This window comes from Panulirus ornatus, chromosome 2, assembly GCF_036320965.1.
Source record: "Panulirus ornatus isolate Po-2019 chromosome 2, ASM3632096v1, whole genome shotgun sequence".
In the NCBI taxonomy this organism is placed as follows: Eukaryota; Metazoa; Arthropoda; class Malacostraca; order Decapoda; family Palinuridae; genus Panulirus; species Panulirus ornatus.
In genome coordinates, this window is record NC_092225.1 from 57863218 (window position 1) to 57879439 (window position 16222).

Genomic DNA, 16222 nt, shown 5'->3' on the forward strand with positions numbered 1-16222 from the left:
CTGTTTGTGTGCTATGGGAGGAGAGTTAAAGTTTAGACTCCTGTTGCTGTATCTCTTAAACTTGTGTATGTGTGCCCCTTCTGTCATTTTTTCTTTTTTTTTCAGTCCCATTGTACATAACTGCATCTACATCCTAAGTTCTCAATAAAGCATCACATACAAATATTGAGCAAGTATCTAACATCGCTCCACTTACTCCTGAGTCTAGCTCTATTGTCTCTCAAGAGGCCCAAAATTTCCTCCGGCTCCCCAAACTTCCCAATTTCTCCTAAAGTTGTGGAACACCACCACCAGCTGCAGTGTATTCTCAAATATTTAGAGTGACTGGAAGATTCTCCCTGCAGCAACACAAGCATACTTGTGGGTGTCTGGTATTCGCTGCACCGAAGTAGGGAAGAACAGTCATAGTCTCGTACTTCCTTACCCTCAACCAAAGGTCTTTGCGTCTTTCACTCGTTTTTGCTTTGAGTCGTAATTCGTGTGACTTTAATTTGTTGCCCGTAAGGACCAGAATTATCATGGCGGTTACTTGTCGTCGATAGAAGGGTTACATGGCTTAGGCTAAGGTGTATGTGTGCATAATTAGTACTAATGAATTTTTTTTTTTCTAGATGAAGCAGCAAAAGCAAGATATCAAGGACTAGACGATAAATAATGGATACCCACTCAAGGATTTTGACCATACACGTCACAAATTTATGACTAGTATCCAGACTCCACAACCACAGGCCCATGTGACGAACACTTTAAAAGTATTTTACAGGAACGAAATGTCGCACGCTATTCGAGTTGATGAAAGAGTAATGCAAGACATCATTGGGAACAAATGTGCAGACGGAGTACACTGTCCTCCTTCTCAAGAGACAGAGTCCACTGTCCTCCTTCTCAGGAGACGGAGTACATTGTCCTCCTTCTCAGGAGGCAGAATCCATTGTCCTCCTTCCCAGGAGACGGAGTCCTTTGGCTTCTTTCTTAGGACACGGAATCTGGTTTTGTGATCTGTCAAATTCATCATTAACCAAATTATCATACAGAAAGCCACAGAGTCCCTCTCAGTAACTTGCGAATACTTACAACAGCTTGAAGCTTGGAGTAAGGGGATTATAAAGCAAAAAGTAACGACTTCTATAGAAGTATGTTGGCGTGGGACATTTATCTATGTGAGAATGTACGATTTCAGATGGCGTAGTCCGATTATACACTTATTCCGAAAGTGAAGCTTTAAGTTTGACGACCCGTGGGCCCAGCAAAAACCGATTAAATGGTATTTTGTTAGCCGGAACAAAACTCCTAGAGTGGAGTTTAAATTTGTTGACCCGTGGACCCCGCTAAACTCGATATACATATATCTATTATGTCGTTTGAAAGAACAAACAAAACAGAACAAAAGTCCCATAGTGAGATTTTAAGTATGAGGAACTTTGAGCCCCGCAAAACCCCATTGAAATGGTTTGGCGTAAGCCAGAACAAAAGTCCCAGGGTGAAAGTTTAAGTCTCACGACCCTTGGGTTCCGCAAAACCCGACTAGAATTGTGTGGCGTTAGCCGAAAGAAAAATCCCAAATAGATGCTTTATGTTTGATGACCTGTGGCCTCGAATCAAGGGCTCCTACCACTAGCTTTCCTCTACCAACTCCAACTGATCATTCCTACCACGGACCATCATACAGAACACACAAAATTGAGATAACACACCTTAATGAGATGACTGTAGAGCTCCAGTGGAAGAGTTGGGCAGCGATGGGCAATTTCCTGTTGAAGAGCAGGAGATGACTATGGCTGCTCGATGAATCCAATTTTGTTAATTTTTTCAGTTTCCTCGGTTCAGTCTGGGAGGAGAGAAAATTTCCTTAACGTCCCTCCATCACTATGGTATGATATAGTTTTCTGCCAAATTCACTTTCACTAATTTCATTGTACGGAATGTCCAACCTTTTCAGAGTTCAACTGGCTAGTGCACACACAAAAAAGTTACAACATTTGTAGATATCACCCAGTAAAATGAATGAGAAAAAAAAATCATAGAATTAAGTTCATCAAGCAACGAGTTTGCCTCCATAGACGTAAATGTTTCTTTATAATTTTGTCTTAACGATTTTTATGATTAATTCACTGGCACATGAAGTTCAGGTATTGCACTGCACTATTACGAAAAGAGATATTCCAGACACCGATCTTTAAGGATATTGACCGTTAAATCACGAACACTGAAGAAGCCACCTTCACACTCACTGAGCTATTTCGCGCCACTAATTCTAAGCAAATAAACGTAAACAGAAATATGCGCATGCGCCACTTCTGGCCGAGCATGCGCAAGAGGTAAAAGTTACACTGAGCATGCGCAAGAGGAAACTTACACTGAGCATGCGCAAGGGGTGGTGAATCTTACCCTGAGCATGCGCTAAAGAGGAATTTTTGGCAAGCTTGCGCAAGAGAGGTTTTCTTCCTGTACAAGTCTACATAGAATCAGCCTTACATCTGGAATCTAAAAAACAAAAAAGCATTAATCATAGGTCTCCCCCAAGACATCACAGAGAAGTGTAAACTACAGTAACTGGTTAAGTGTTACAGGAAGAAATCCTCTACTGCGCAGGCTCGGCCAAACTTTCACTTTCGCTCAGGCTTGCTTCTCTAGCGTTAGCGAGGTAGCGAAAAGTTAACAGACGAAAGAATGGCCTAACCCATCCAAAAACACGTATATACATAAACGCCCACACATGCACATATACATATCTATACATTTTACCGCATACATACATCTACATACACAGACATATACGTATATACACATGTACATATTCATACTTGCTACCTTCATCCTTTTCCGTCGCCACCAGGCATATGTGAAACCCCCCCCCCCCCCCCGGCACACACACACACACACACACAAAGCACACACACGCGAGGTAGTGCTCGGAACAGACAAAAAGGCCACATTCGTTCACATTCAGTCTCTAGCTGTCGTGTGCAATGCACCGAAACCACAGCTCCCTTTCCACATCCAGGCCCCACAAAATTTTCCATGGTTTACCCAAGACGTTTCACATGCCCTGGTTAAATTCATGGACAGCACGTCGACCCCGGTATACCACATCGTTCCAATTCACTCTGTTGCTTGCACGCCTTTCAGGCCCCGATCGCTCAAAATTTTTTCCACTCCATCCTCCCACCTTCAATTTGGTCTCCCGCTTCTCCTTCCCTCCGCCTGACACATCCTCTTTGTCAATCTTTCCATACTCATTGTCTCCATGTGTCCAAACCATTTCAACACACCCTCTTCTGCTCTCTCAACCACACTCTTTTTATTACCACACATCCCTCTTACCCTTTCATTACTTACTCGTTCAAACCACCTCACACTACATATTGTCCTCAAACATTTCATTTCCAACACACCCACCCTCTTCCGGACAACCCTATCTATAGCCCACGCCTCGCAACCATATAACATTGTGGGAACCACTATTCCTTCGAAAATATCCATTTTTGCTCTCTGAGATAACGCTCTCGCCTTCCACGCATTCTTTAACGCTCCCAGAACCTTATATATATATATATATATATATATGTATATATATATATATATATATATATATATATATATATAAGAGGGCCAGGTGAGGATATTCCCTCAAAGGCCCAGTCCTCTGTTCTTAACGCTACCTCGCTATCGCGGGTAATAGCGAATAGTATGAAAAAAAAAAAAAAAAATATATATATATATATATATATTTCTTTCGTCTGTTTCCTTGCGCTACCTCGCAAACGCGGGAGACAGCGACAAAGTATAATAATATATAATATATATATATATCCCTTTCTTTTCTTATGAATAATTACAGATAATTTGAAGCTTGGGTAAGTAAATTATAATGCAAAAACCAGCTGACTTCTATAAAAGTTTGTATGTAACGAACATTGATTTATGAAAAAAAGGACACAAGCTTCATATGGCGTAGTCCTGTTATGCAGAAATAAATTACCAGAGTGAAGCTTTAAGTTTAATGACCCATGGACCCAGAAAACCAGATTGAAATCGTTTGGCGTTACCCTGAACAAAAGTCACAGATTAAAGCATTAAGTATGAAGACTCCTGGGACCGTGAAACCCGATTGAAATAGTTTGATGTTAGGCAGAAACAAGTCCCAGAGTAAAGCTTAAAGTTTGATGATTCAGTGCGCTCTTCAAAACCCATTATAAAAGGACTGGTGTGAGCCAGAACAAAAAAACGTAAAGGATACCTTTAGGTTTGACGACCCGTGGACACTGTGTAATCTGATTATAATCGTTCGGCATTAGCCAGAAGAAAAGTCCCAAAGAGATGCTTTAGAAAGCCGACCTATGGGGCCCTCGAAAGCTGAACAAAATTGTGCTGCGCTCGATGAAATAGAAGTCCCAATGTGAAGCTTTATGCAGATGACCCTTGGAGCCAGCATATGCTGAATGAAATTCAGAAGGTAAAGCTTAATCCTGATGAACCGTGTAGCTCGCTAAAGCTAAATAGAATAGTTTGGCGTCGGCCAAATCTATATTCCCAAGTTGAAGCTCTACTTTGATGATCCGTGGAGCCACAAGAAATAAAAATGCAAAAAATTGTCTGGCGTCGGCCAAAATAATACTCCGAAAGGTGAAGTTTTTCTTTGATGAGTATTGGAACCCGCAAAAGTTGAATAAAATCGTCTGGCATCAGCCAAAATAAAATTTCCAAAATGATGCATTTCTTGGATTACCTGTGGAGCCCATGAAATTCGGGTGAAATTGTTTGACTTCCGCCAAAATCAAATTCCAAAAGTGAAGCTTTATTTTCAAGTTTCTTGGAGCCCAGAAAAGCGAAATAAAATCGTTTGGCATTGGCCAAAATAAAACTTCCAAAGCGAAGCTTTCATTTGATGACCAGTGGACCCCTCAAAAGCAGAATAGAATAGTCAGTCGTCGACCAAGATATAATTCCCAAAATGGAGCTTTATTTTCATGACCCGTGGAACCAAAAAAAAGCTGCAAAATATCATTTGGCATTGGTCAGAAAAAGATTCATAGAGTGAAGCTTTACTTTGATTACCTGTAGAGCCCTCAAAAGCTGAATATAATTATCTGGCTTCGGCCAGAATAAAGTTCCCAGAGTGATCCTTTACTATGATGACCCACGTAGCCCGCACTAGTGTTAACCAGAGGAAAATTCTCAAGGTGAAATTTTAATTTGGTGACCTATGTGCTCAACAAAACCTATCTAAAATCATCTAGCGTTGGCCTAAATAAAAGTCCCATTGCGATGCTTTACTTTGACGACCCATGGGCCATGCAAGCTGAAAGTAATCGTCTGGCATTAGCAAGAACAAATATCCTAAAGGGACGCTTTAGTTTGGCGTCGTTCGTTCTTTCCTCGATAGTCTACAAAGGTGAAAAAAAGCGTTATTGACTCTCGACAGGCGACGGTGACTCACGGTGATACACGTCGGTAGCTTACTTCACCACACACTTCTTCACCTGATTCTAAAAGTCTGCTCGCCCTCCAACTACTGTCGATGGCTTCGTCTCTAACACACGTCATCAGCTCACACCACGACACACAACTACGTCTAATTCCTTTACACCGACGTGTGTCAGGAAGCGAACAAACTTTTTTGGCCATCAGGCAGGAAGTCTTCATTGTATGTCACTCTAATGTCTCTGAGAAGTCTAAAAGTTTGCCATTTCGATTACGCTACTGCATTATGAATATCTAATAACATTAGGGTCAATACAACGCTGGATATGGCGCCTCTGATGGATTTTCTCCGAGAAGGGAATGTATTTGGGAAGCGTAACTAACCCGATTACCAGTGATGAGGAGTTGTCAGAAACCGCCACTAACACCATCTTACCGATAGTAAACGAAAACATGTATGGTCACGGTTGAGGTAAACTTTACTAACTTGAAGGTGGTACATCATATAAAATGTGCTCGGTGAATGGTTAGTCTAAACCTTACTAACTTGCATTTGAGAATTCATAGAAAATGTGCTTCAACAAATTGTTACTGGTAGACTTCGTCTCTAGACGCGGGAGGCCAGTGGATCCCGTCTAAAGACGCGGAGGCCAGTGGACCCGTCTCGGGATACGGTATCTAGTAGACCCCGTCTCCGGACGTGGTATCTAGTGGACCCCGTCACCGGACACGGTATCCAGTGGACCCCGTCTCTGGACACGGTATCCAGTGGACCCCATCTCCGGACACGGTATCCAGTGGACCCCGTCTCCGGACACGGTATCCAGTGGACCCCGTCTCCGGACACGGTATCCAGTGGACCCCGTCTCCGGACACGGTATCCAGTGGACCCCGTCTCCGGACACGGTATCCAGTGGACCCCGTCTCCGGACACGGTATCCAGTGGACCCCGTCTCCGGACACAGTATCCAGTGGACCCCGTCTCCGGACACGGTATCCAGTGGACCCCGTCTCCGGACACGGTATCCAGTGGACCCCGTCTCCGGACACGGTATCCAGTGGACCCCGTCTCCGGACACGGTATCCAGTGGACCCCGTCTCCGGACACGGTATCCAGTGGACTCCGTCTCCGGACACGGTATCCAGTGGACGCAGTCTCCAGACGTGGAAGCCAAAACGCCAAAATAATCGTCTGGCGCCAGCAAGAAAAAAAAAGTGAATCTTTACTCTGAAGCCTTTTTGGCCGCGCCAAACGTCACTAGAATCATCTAGCGCCGGCCAGAAGAAAACTAATAATTCTAGAGGGTTATGTTTACTTCCATAGGGTCACCGACTATACAAATTCATAGTAATCACCACCAATAAGACCACTCCACTACACATTTCAAAAGTTATCACCGTTTCCTTAAGGCCAACAGAACAAGCAGTTAACCTAGTCAACTTAAAAGGGTGTTATACATAGCCACTAAACCTGCTAGACCTAGTACAGAAATATAACAGATTTCTATTGCATATAAATGTAACTTCAATGTTTAGAAGATGGATTCTACTTAAAGAAAACTAGATTCAAAGCACCATTGGGGAATGGAAGTGAAAAACGAAACAAAGAATAGCGAGAAAATGAAAGAAAGTCGTAGTGTGATTTCAGTTCTTTCAGTGCGTTGTATGATTGTGCTATGCAAAAATCTAAGGTGTGTAGTGAATATCAACACTAAGTACGACGGTAAGATCCTTGAGCAAGGCGGTACGACCCTTGAGCACGCGTGAGCACGACGGTACGACCCTTGAGCACGATGGGACTACCATTGAGAACGACGGCACGACGCCTAAACACTACAGTACGACCTTTCAGGACGATGGTACGACGCTTGGGCACGACGGTGCGAATTCTGGAACACGGAATCCTGAACTTCCACAATTTTTTTTTTCTAGACTTACCAATTGTTAGTATAGGATGATAGGAAGTTAACCACTTGGAGGGAGAGAGGATGCTAACTACGTGTAGATAGTGAAGTTGTTAATCAGAAATGTATAGGTCATCAAGAGGAAGGTAACAGATGAGACTGCAGAAGTAAGGAGAGAACATTGACAGTTCGGAAAGGTGGTTCGATATATTCTTACTCCCCGAGCCGTAGTAGGACCCCCAATCATCACACACCATCCAGTGCCGCCCGACGGACGGGAGTAGCAGGCTTACCCTACCGAGATGTCTACTTTTCCCGCCTCGTCAAACTGCCCTCAGGAACTGGTACCCGTCATGGTAGCCTTGGGGGCTCGACCAGATCCAGCTCTTTACAAACGCACAAGTGTGTGTGTGTGTGTGTGTGGGCCCGAGGGCCGACACCAGATATTACAGGCAGGCTGACCGATCTTAACCTGTGCTGTTGGATCACATCCTGTAAAAGGAATGGGCCTAGGTTAGAGTCTTCACGGAGCACACCTCAAGGACCCGGTGGGAAAGCCCTAACCCCCTGACAGCACTTGCACTCTCCTGACACCATACTCCACGCTAGTTCACAGTAGCTGACGTGACTCGCACGAAGTCTTTACCGGTTAAATCCCATACGCCCTGTAGGACTTCTGGGGTAACGTGACAGCTTCACTCATGTTCGTGTGCAGCTGAGAGTACAACGCAAACTCCAGAGACTTGGGTATCGATGATGGCAATCTCTGTACCTTTGGAAGGACCCTGCTATGGGGATACGAGGCTAAAACCACATCATAACCTTTCCTTCTCAACCGTCCGGCCACAAACTTATTGTCGCTTAACTCTGCCGCTATGGATACGTGGGCATACCTGAGCGATATGCCCAAGCGTACCGGGCTTGTAACATGTGTCACAGAAGCCGGAGATTTCGGGTCGGCCTTGGAGTCCTGATGGGGGTAGGTAACGTGCCGCAGCCCTCACTTGGACGGCCTCAACATAATCACTACCCGTGAGAAGAGGGATACTGCTGGTAACTCATCTGCAAACCTAGGGTAAGGCTGCAGATGAAGCGAGACCCATACCATCACAGGTGCCAACTGAGTTCGATCTCCATGCGCGATTATATTTGTTCTTATAGTTCGCCTGTCGACCAGCAACGCATGCAGGGCCCGACAAACTCTGTAATTTCTTCCTAATTACAGGTTCCCGTACCACTGCCTGAATTACAGGGTCAAAGGGAGTGTGCCATTCCTCGAGCCTAGGCTGTTTGTTAAGCCAGACAATCGAGACAGTCGGGAAACCCAAGCTCACCCTCACCCACTACTGAGTGGAATCATGCACAGAGCGCGTTATGTGGCTGGCGAAGCCAACGGCGAACCGCCGCCCGCACCTTCCGTGTCCTGCCTGCTAACTGCGTCTTGTAAACTTCCCCCTGCGTCAGGCGATGCATGAGCTTGGGTGCGAGATGTTCAGCGAGGATCGTAATCCTCTACTCATGTTTTAGAGGGGCTCTGGTGATATTAGGCAGCCACTCTTCTAGCAGGGAACTTTTAGGACCGTTTTGTGCTTTCGAGCTCAAGGATCGTACCGTCGTGCTCGAAGATAGTACCATTTACAAAGGATCGTACCGTCGTGCTCAAATATCATACCATCAACGTGCTCAAGGAGGTTAAAAGGTCATTGCCTCAAAAAAAAAAAAACTTTTTTTATCCTTCACAATATCCAATCTCAGGCCCATGGCTCTCTCTCCCGAAATCCACCACAAAAAAAAAGGTCTCTGCTTTTCTTTCGAAGCCACTTCATGTTTTTTCGTGTGTGTGTGTGTGTGTGTGTGTGTATATATATATATATATATATATATATATATATATATATATATATATATATATATATATATATATATATTGGAAAGGATCACAATTTTGCGCGTGATCAAGATATTCCTATGAGTCCACGGGGAAAATGAAACACTAAAAGTTCCCAAGTGCACTTTCGTGTAATAATCACATCATTATTTCCAAAACATGTTTTGGACAATTACATGTTTACCAAATGGCGTCCTAGCTTCGTCTCTTCGATGTATATCAACTGACTGTTATATTCCTCTCTTGTGTCTCCCCTGATGATGTGATTATTACACGAAAGTGCACTTGGGAACTTTTCGTGTTTCATTTTCCCCGTGGACTCATAGGAATATTATATATATATATATATATATATATATATATATATATATATATATATATATATATATATATATCTTTTTTTTCTTTTAAACTATTCGCCATTTCCCGCGTTAGCGAGGTAGCATTAAGAACAGAGGACTGGGCCTTTGAGGGAATACCCTCACCTGGCCCAATTCTCTGTTCCTTCTTTTGGAAAATTAAGAAAAAAAAAAACGAGAGGGGAGGATTTCCAGCCCCCCGCTCCCTCCCCTTTTAGTCGCCTTCTACAACACGCAGGGAATACGTGGGAAGTATTCTTAATCCCCTATCCCCAGGGATATATATATATATATATATATATATATATATGCTATGAGTCCACGGGGAGAATGAAACACGACAAGTTCCCAAATGCACTTTCGTGTAATATCATCATCAGGGGAGACACAAGAAAGAAATATAAGTCAGTTGATATACATCGAAGAGACAACGCTAGGACGCCATTTGGTAAACATGCGATTGTCCAGGACATACGACAAGCGTTCATAAACTTATCATTTTACAAATTTTATCAACAATAAAGTTATCTAATTTGTATAGACCATCACTAATACTAAGATTATAATTTTTTGCGTATTTGATAATAAAAGATTATGATATTTCTCGTGGTAATAGAGTTAATAACTGAGATGGCATTACTCCAGTCAGTACAATGATCATAGTTTTTAACGTGATTAAACAAGGCATTTGTTTCTTGTCCCGTTCTTAAACTATATTTATGTTGCCCAAGTCCAACAGAAAGATCCTTACCAGTCTGCCCAACATAAAATTTATCACAGTTTCCACATGGCACTTCATAGATGCATCTAAGAGAATTTTCTGGTGAATTCCTGATTAAGATATTCTTTATAGTATTACTGTTGTTGAAGGCAACATTTACATTAATGGATTTAAGCAACATGCGAAGTAAAGTAATATTATTAATGAAAGGGAGAACTAAAAGATTCTTGGTGTCAATGGGAAGTTTGGGCTCAACTTTATAAAATGATTTATTTGCTAACTTAAGGAATTTATCACTGAAAGATCGAGGGTACTTTAACTTGGATCCAATAAGATATATCTTCTCAAACTCATCATCAATAAACTCTGGACTGCAAATACGTAATGCACTAAGGAACATAAACTGAAATGATAATAATTTAACTCTGTCGTGTTGAAATGAGTAATAATGGATATATGAGCATACATTGGCAGGTTTTCTGTATATGCTAAACTTTAACTTGTTTCCTTGCCTATGGATCATGCAATCTAAAAATGGTAACATACCATTATTTTCATTTTCTACAGTAAATTTGATGGAAGGTACTAAATTGTTAAGTAAGGGGAGAAATACTTGTAAATTTTCATTTGTTGGCCAAACACAAAGAATATCATCTACATGCCTAAACCAAAATGTATTAGAAGGTAAGATATCCTTTAGGAATTTTGTTTAAAAAAAATTCCATATAAAGATTACTTAGTACAAGTGAAAGAGGGTTGCCCATTGCCATACCAAATTTTTGAGCATAATAACCTCCATTGAATTGAAATACACAGTCTCTTATACACAATTTTATCAGTTCAATGAAGATAGACTTTGAAACAGGTAAATGAATATCATCCAAGACATCGAATAGTTATTCTAAAAGGTCATCAAATAGAACTTTAGTGAAAAGTGAGGAAACATCTAAGCTAACTAGTTTGAAATCAAAATTAACATTGATATTGTTTAGCTTGTTGACTAAATCTACATTGTTCATGATATTGGAATTTGATGCCTTACCCACTAAAGGGCTTAATAAAGAAACTAACATTTTGACAATTTATATGTGATGGAGCCTACTGAACTCACTATAGGTCTCGCAGGAAAATTCTGTTTATGTGTTTTGATAAGTCCATACACATACGGAAATGAAGAGGACAAAGATGACAAACTTTTGATAATAGAACTGTTACCTTTCAACAACAACTTCAATTCTTTATTGAAATGGGAATTAACTGCTTCAATGGATTTTTACTACGTTTAGAATATGTTGTGTCATCATTTAAAAGATCATTCATTTTAGATGAATAGTTACTTTTGTCTAAAATCACAACAGTGTTTGCGTTATCTGCTGACAAGGATATACATATTACTAAAGCAGATAAGGCTAACACTCTTGTGATTTTAGATAAAAGTAGCAATTTATTTAAAATGAATGATCTTTTAAATGATGACACAACATATTCTAAACTTAGTAAAAATCCATTGAGGCACTTAATTCCCATTTCAATAAAGAAATTAAGTTGTTGTTGAAAGGTAACATTTCTCTTATCAAAAGTTTGTCATCTTTGTCCCCTTCATTGCCATATATGTATGGACTTAACAAAACACATAAACAGAATTTTCCAGCAAGACCTATAGTGAGTTCAATAGGCTCCATCACATATAAATTGTCTAAATGGTTAGTTTCTTTATTAAGCCCTTTAGTGGGTAAGGCATCAAATTCTAATGTCATGAACAATGTAGATTTAGTCAACAAGCTAAACAATATCAATGTTAATTTTGATTTCAAACTAGTTAGCTTTGATGTTTCCTCACTTTTCACTAAAGTTCTATTTGATGACCTTTTAGAATATTTATTTGATGTCTTGGATGATATTCATTTACCTGTTTCAAAGTCTGTTTTCGCTGAACTGATAAAATTTTGTATAAAAGACTCTGTATTTCAATTCAATGGAGATTATTATGCTCACAAATTTGGTATGGCAATGGGTAACCCTCTTTCACCTGTACTAAGTAATCTTTACAGGCAATTTTTTGAAACAAAATTACTAACAGATATCTAATCTTCTAATGCAATTTGGGTTAGGTATGTAGATGATGTTCTTTGTGTTTGGCCAACAAATGAAAATTTACAAATATTTCTCCCCTTACTTAACAATTTAGTATCTTCCATCAAATTTACTGTAGAAAATGAAAATAATGGTATGTTACTATTTCTAGATTGTATGATCCACAGGCAAGGAAACAAGTTTAAGTTTAGCATATACAGAAAACCCACCAATTTAAGCCCATATATCCTTTATTACTCATCTCAACATGACAGAGTTAAATTATTATCATTTCAGTCTATGTTCCATAGGGCATTACGTATTAGCAGTCCAGGGTTTATTGATGATGAGTTTGAGAAGATATATTCTATTGGATCTAAGTTAAAGTACCCTTCATCTTTCATTGATAAATCGCTTAAGTTAGCAAAGAAATCATTTAATAGAGTTGAGCCTAAACCTTCCATTGACACCAAGAATCTTTCAGTCCTCCCTTTCATTAATGATATTACTTTACTTCCCATGTTGCTTGTTGTATGTCTTGGACAATCACATGTTTACCAAATGGCGTCCTAGCTTCGTCTCTTCGATGTATATCAACTGACTTATATTTCTCTCTTGTGTCTCCCCTGATGATGTGATAATTACACGAAAGTGCACTTGGGAACTTATCGTTTCATTTTCCCCGTGGACTCATAGGAATATCTTGATCACGCGCAAAATTGTGATCCTTTCCAATATATATATATATATATATATATATATATATATATATATATGAATTTCTAATTGAATATATTTTTTTCTCTCAACCTTCCATTTTCTCCTTTCACTCTCGCAATCTCAGACGCAACAGAGGCAATTCTGGCCACTGAAAGCGGAAAAAGGACAACAGGAAGCTGAAATATATTCCCGACCGAGTGGCAAAAAACAATAAGCAAAACTCCAGCCGGAGAAAAATTGGTATATTCTATCCTTGGAGAGTGAGGGAGATAGATAGCTAGCTAGATAGATAGATAGATACATAGAGTCATACCCTCATTCACAGGATGTCTCAAAATGTTTATTATACGTATCCTCTTTCCTCCACCCCAAGTCCTTCCTGCATATGAGACCATGAAATAAACCCTGAAACATATCAGTCTCCCCACCCCCTTCGCCCTGAATGACACACCCGTTAACAGACCCATGCTTTTTAGCGACTTTATTATATCCCGTCGCCACATTTGTCTATAAATTTCTTTATCATTCTCGGAAGCGAGAGTTATTCTCGGGTTCACAAGACTTTCTTGGTATTACTTTGGAATGATGCATAATTCATGAGGCCACAGCAGTGTGGTGGGTGTGTTTATAAGGGCAAATATTTTATGTATGTATGTAGGTATGTGTGTGTGTGTGTGTGTGTGTGTGTGTGTGTGTGTGTATTGAAAGCAGAAAAAATGAATGAAAGAGGGATAGACGAAAGAACGACGAGGAATCCGTTATCTTTACTGTGGGGATGAGAGTAGGAGTTACCAAAACGGTCCATCCTCGTATGGCTGGTCTCCAAACAGAAACTGTTGGAAGCAGCAGCCTTAACGTCGGTAGGTTCGTCTCTAACACACGTCTGTCACTCACTGCTCAAGATAAGACTACAACTCACTCCCTGACGCACGTCAAAGGACTACGTCCTGATGTACGACAGTGAACTACGACAGCCTGTTCTCCGATACACGTAAGGTCTTCGCTCCCCGATAAGCAAGATCGGTTCACCCCCTGTAGCATCAGAGCCACCCTTTCCAATGACGTCTCACCTGCTGACATACGTCAGCACCTCACATCATGGCTCGTGTTGGCACGCCTCCTCCTGACGCAAGACGTCGGCTCTCTCCAAGACACGAGGACACATGCTTGCGATTCACTCCCTGACAGCAGTCAGCCACTGCCACACGTTGGTGCTGCACTCCCTGACTCCCATGCAGTGGCTCTTTCCCTGGGATATTACGGTAACTCTCTCCCTAGCACACAACCTACCGGCTAATGCCTCAAGATCAAATCACTTCCTGAAGACAAACGCCCCTCACCGCACCGTGAACCAAGTGGGTGGCTCCCTGTCTGAACACACGCCCTCATCCCCGTCTGAAATCGCTAGTTCACTCCTCGACCTGTCCAAGGTTTACCAACTCCCCCACCACGTCAGACTTACCCATTGAGGTATGGAGGAGGAGCACGTCCTGACAGGCGACAGCGGATCACTCCCAGTCGCCTGGCGAGTACTGTCATGTTGGCTGACTGATGACTACCTCTTGTGACGTCTGCGGACAACCGAGGCTGACTGGACTGTGCACAGAAGTTTGTGACTGCCAACACCGTAGTTTGACTGGAACTCTGCAAATGACCGGTGTGTTTGCTTTCTGTATCAATGAAATATCATATGAAGAATATATCAATCTGTTAACATACATTAAATTTAGATGAATTACCCTATTTTGTATCCAACATTTACCAGCGTTTCTATGTTGGTATTAAGAGATTTTAAGTCATGGGTACATTATACCTCCTCACTTTACTGTCCAATTTGATATACTAGTAATTGGTTGCAGATTTAGAGTATAAAACTTCTCAATGAAAAGGCTAGTCTAACTTTTTTTGTTGTTTCCGTTTTCTTAAGCAAGCACAAAGTGCATCAAAAGGACCCGCTGGTCTGTAGCTGTTTGTATATTGGAAACCTAAAACTAAATGAGCCATTTCGATGGTAAACTAAACTGGCTACTTACCCAAACATCTGTGTAACAGTAATAACCTGTATGGCTGGTCACACGTTCCAAGCTCTCACTTGAACGAATGGTATACACTAAATTTTTCTTTACTTACGTCATACATTTTCTATATTTTCTGCCTGTAGTAACTACAATAAGAAACATCAACTTTTCCCAGTACACTTAAATCTAGTTTATCATTCATTCAAGAACTGGTTACAACCACTACAAATGTGAGTCATATACGTGGCCACAAGTACAACCTTTGTTTCTGAAAATATCAAGCATCTCCAAGTCGAGAAGACGAAGCTAGCTGGGAGCTACCGAGCTGGATGGCAGCTACCTAGCCGTCCGAGAGCTAAACACCAGGTTGGCAGCTACATTGCTAAATGGCTCTCGCCAGTCACCTATGGCCACACATGCTAGCCTTCTAACTCTCACAAGTGTCACTCACCTGAGTGACTCAGTGACCAGCGTCTTGCCTTTGTAGTTCTCCCAGTGACGGCTCCACCACTTCACTTGCTGGAACCCTCATCGCATGACCGTCACTCACCACCACGACCCAGCAAATGAAGCCGCATGAGCCAACAACGTGGGCACTTATCATGGTTCATCTTCGGTTCCGAAGTCCGAAATGAACCTGTTGGTCAGCCATCTCGAAGCAGAGGTGAAGTGGGGCATCACTGTCTCGAGAAGCGTTGTCTCAATCCGGTAGAATGACTTGCATACCCTTTATGTAACCTTCGTTTTGGACAACAGACTTGCTAATATTTAGTATTTATGCCAAATAAGTATGTTAACAATTATACGTAGAAAAATTATTTTTTTGGATAAAAAAGTTAATATTGAATGATAATGAACCTGAGTTAGCCCGAGTCACAGCCACCATAACAATTCGGACTCAGACATCGTCCACCTTTCAGAATAATTCCTACCATTTTGACGTGTCAACTTTTGAATGCTGTTTTACTACTATATTCTTTTATCGTAAACCAAGTAAGGCAAAATGCGATCAATATAACATATTTCCTTCTTGACAGCGAAATTACCATTACTATATTCTGACGCACGCCCTCATCCCCGTCTGAAAACGCTAGTTCACTCCTCGACCCGCCCAA

General features: G+C 41.4%; 1 long non-coding RNA gene across 1 annotated transcript; it reads right to left on the minus strand.

Moving 5' to 3' along the window:
• Positions 1-1694: 1694 nt before the first annotated feature.
• Positions 1695-15832, minus strand: LOC139752880 (uncharacterized). Its single transcript, XR_011713607.1, has 3 exons — positions 15559-15832; positions 14552-14733; positions 1695-1828 (listed from the first exon to the last, which is right to left on the minus strand). It is a non-coding gene; the product is annotated as an uncharacterized lncRNA (long non-coding RNA).
• Positions 15833-16222: the final 390 nt, after the last annotated feature.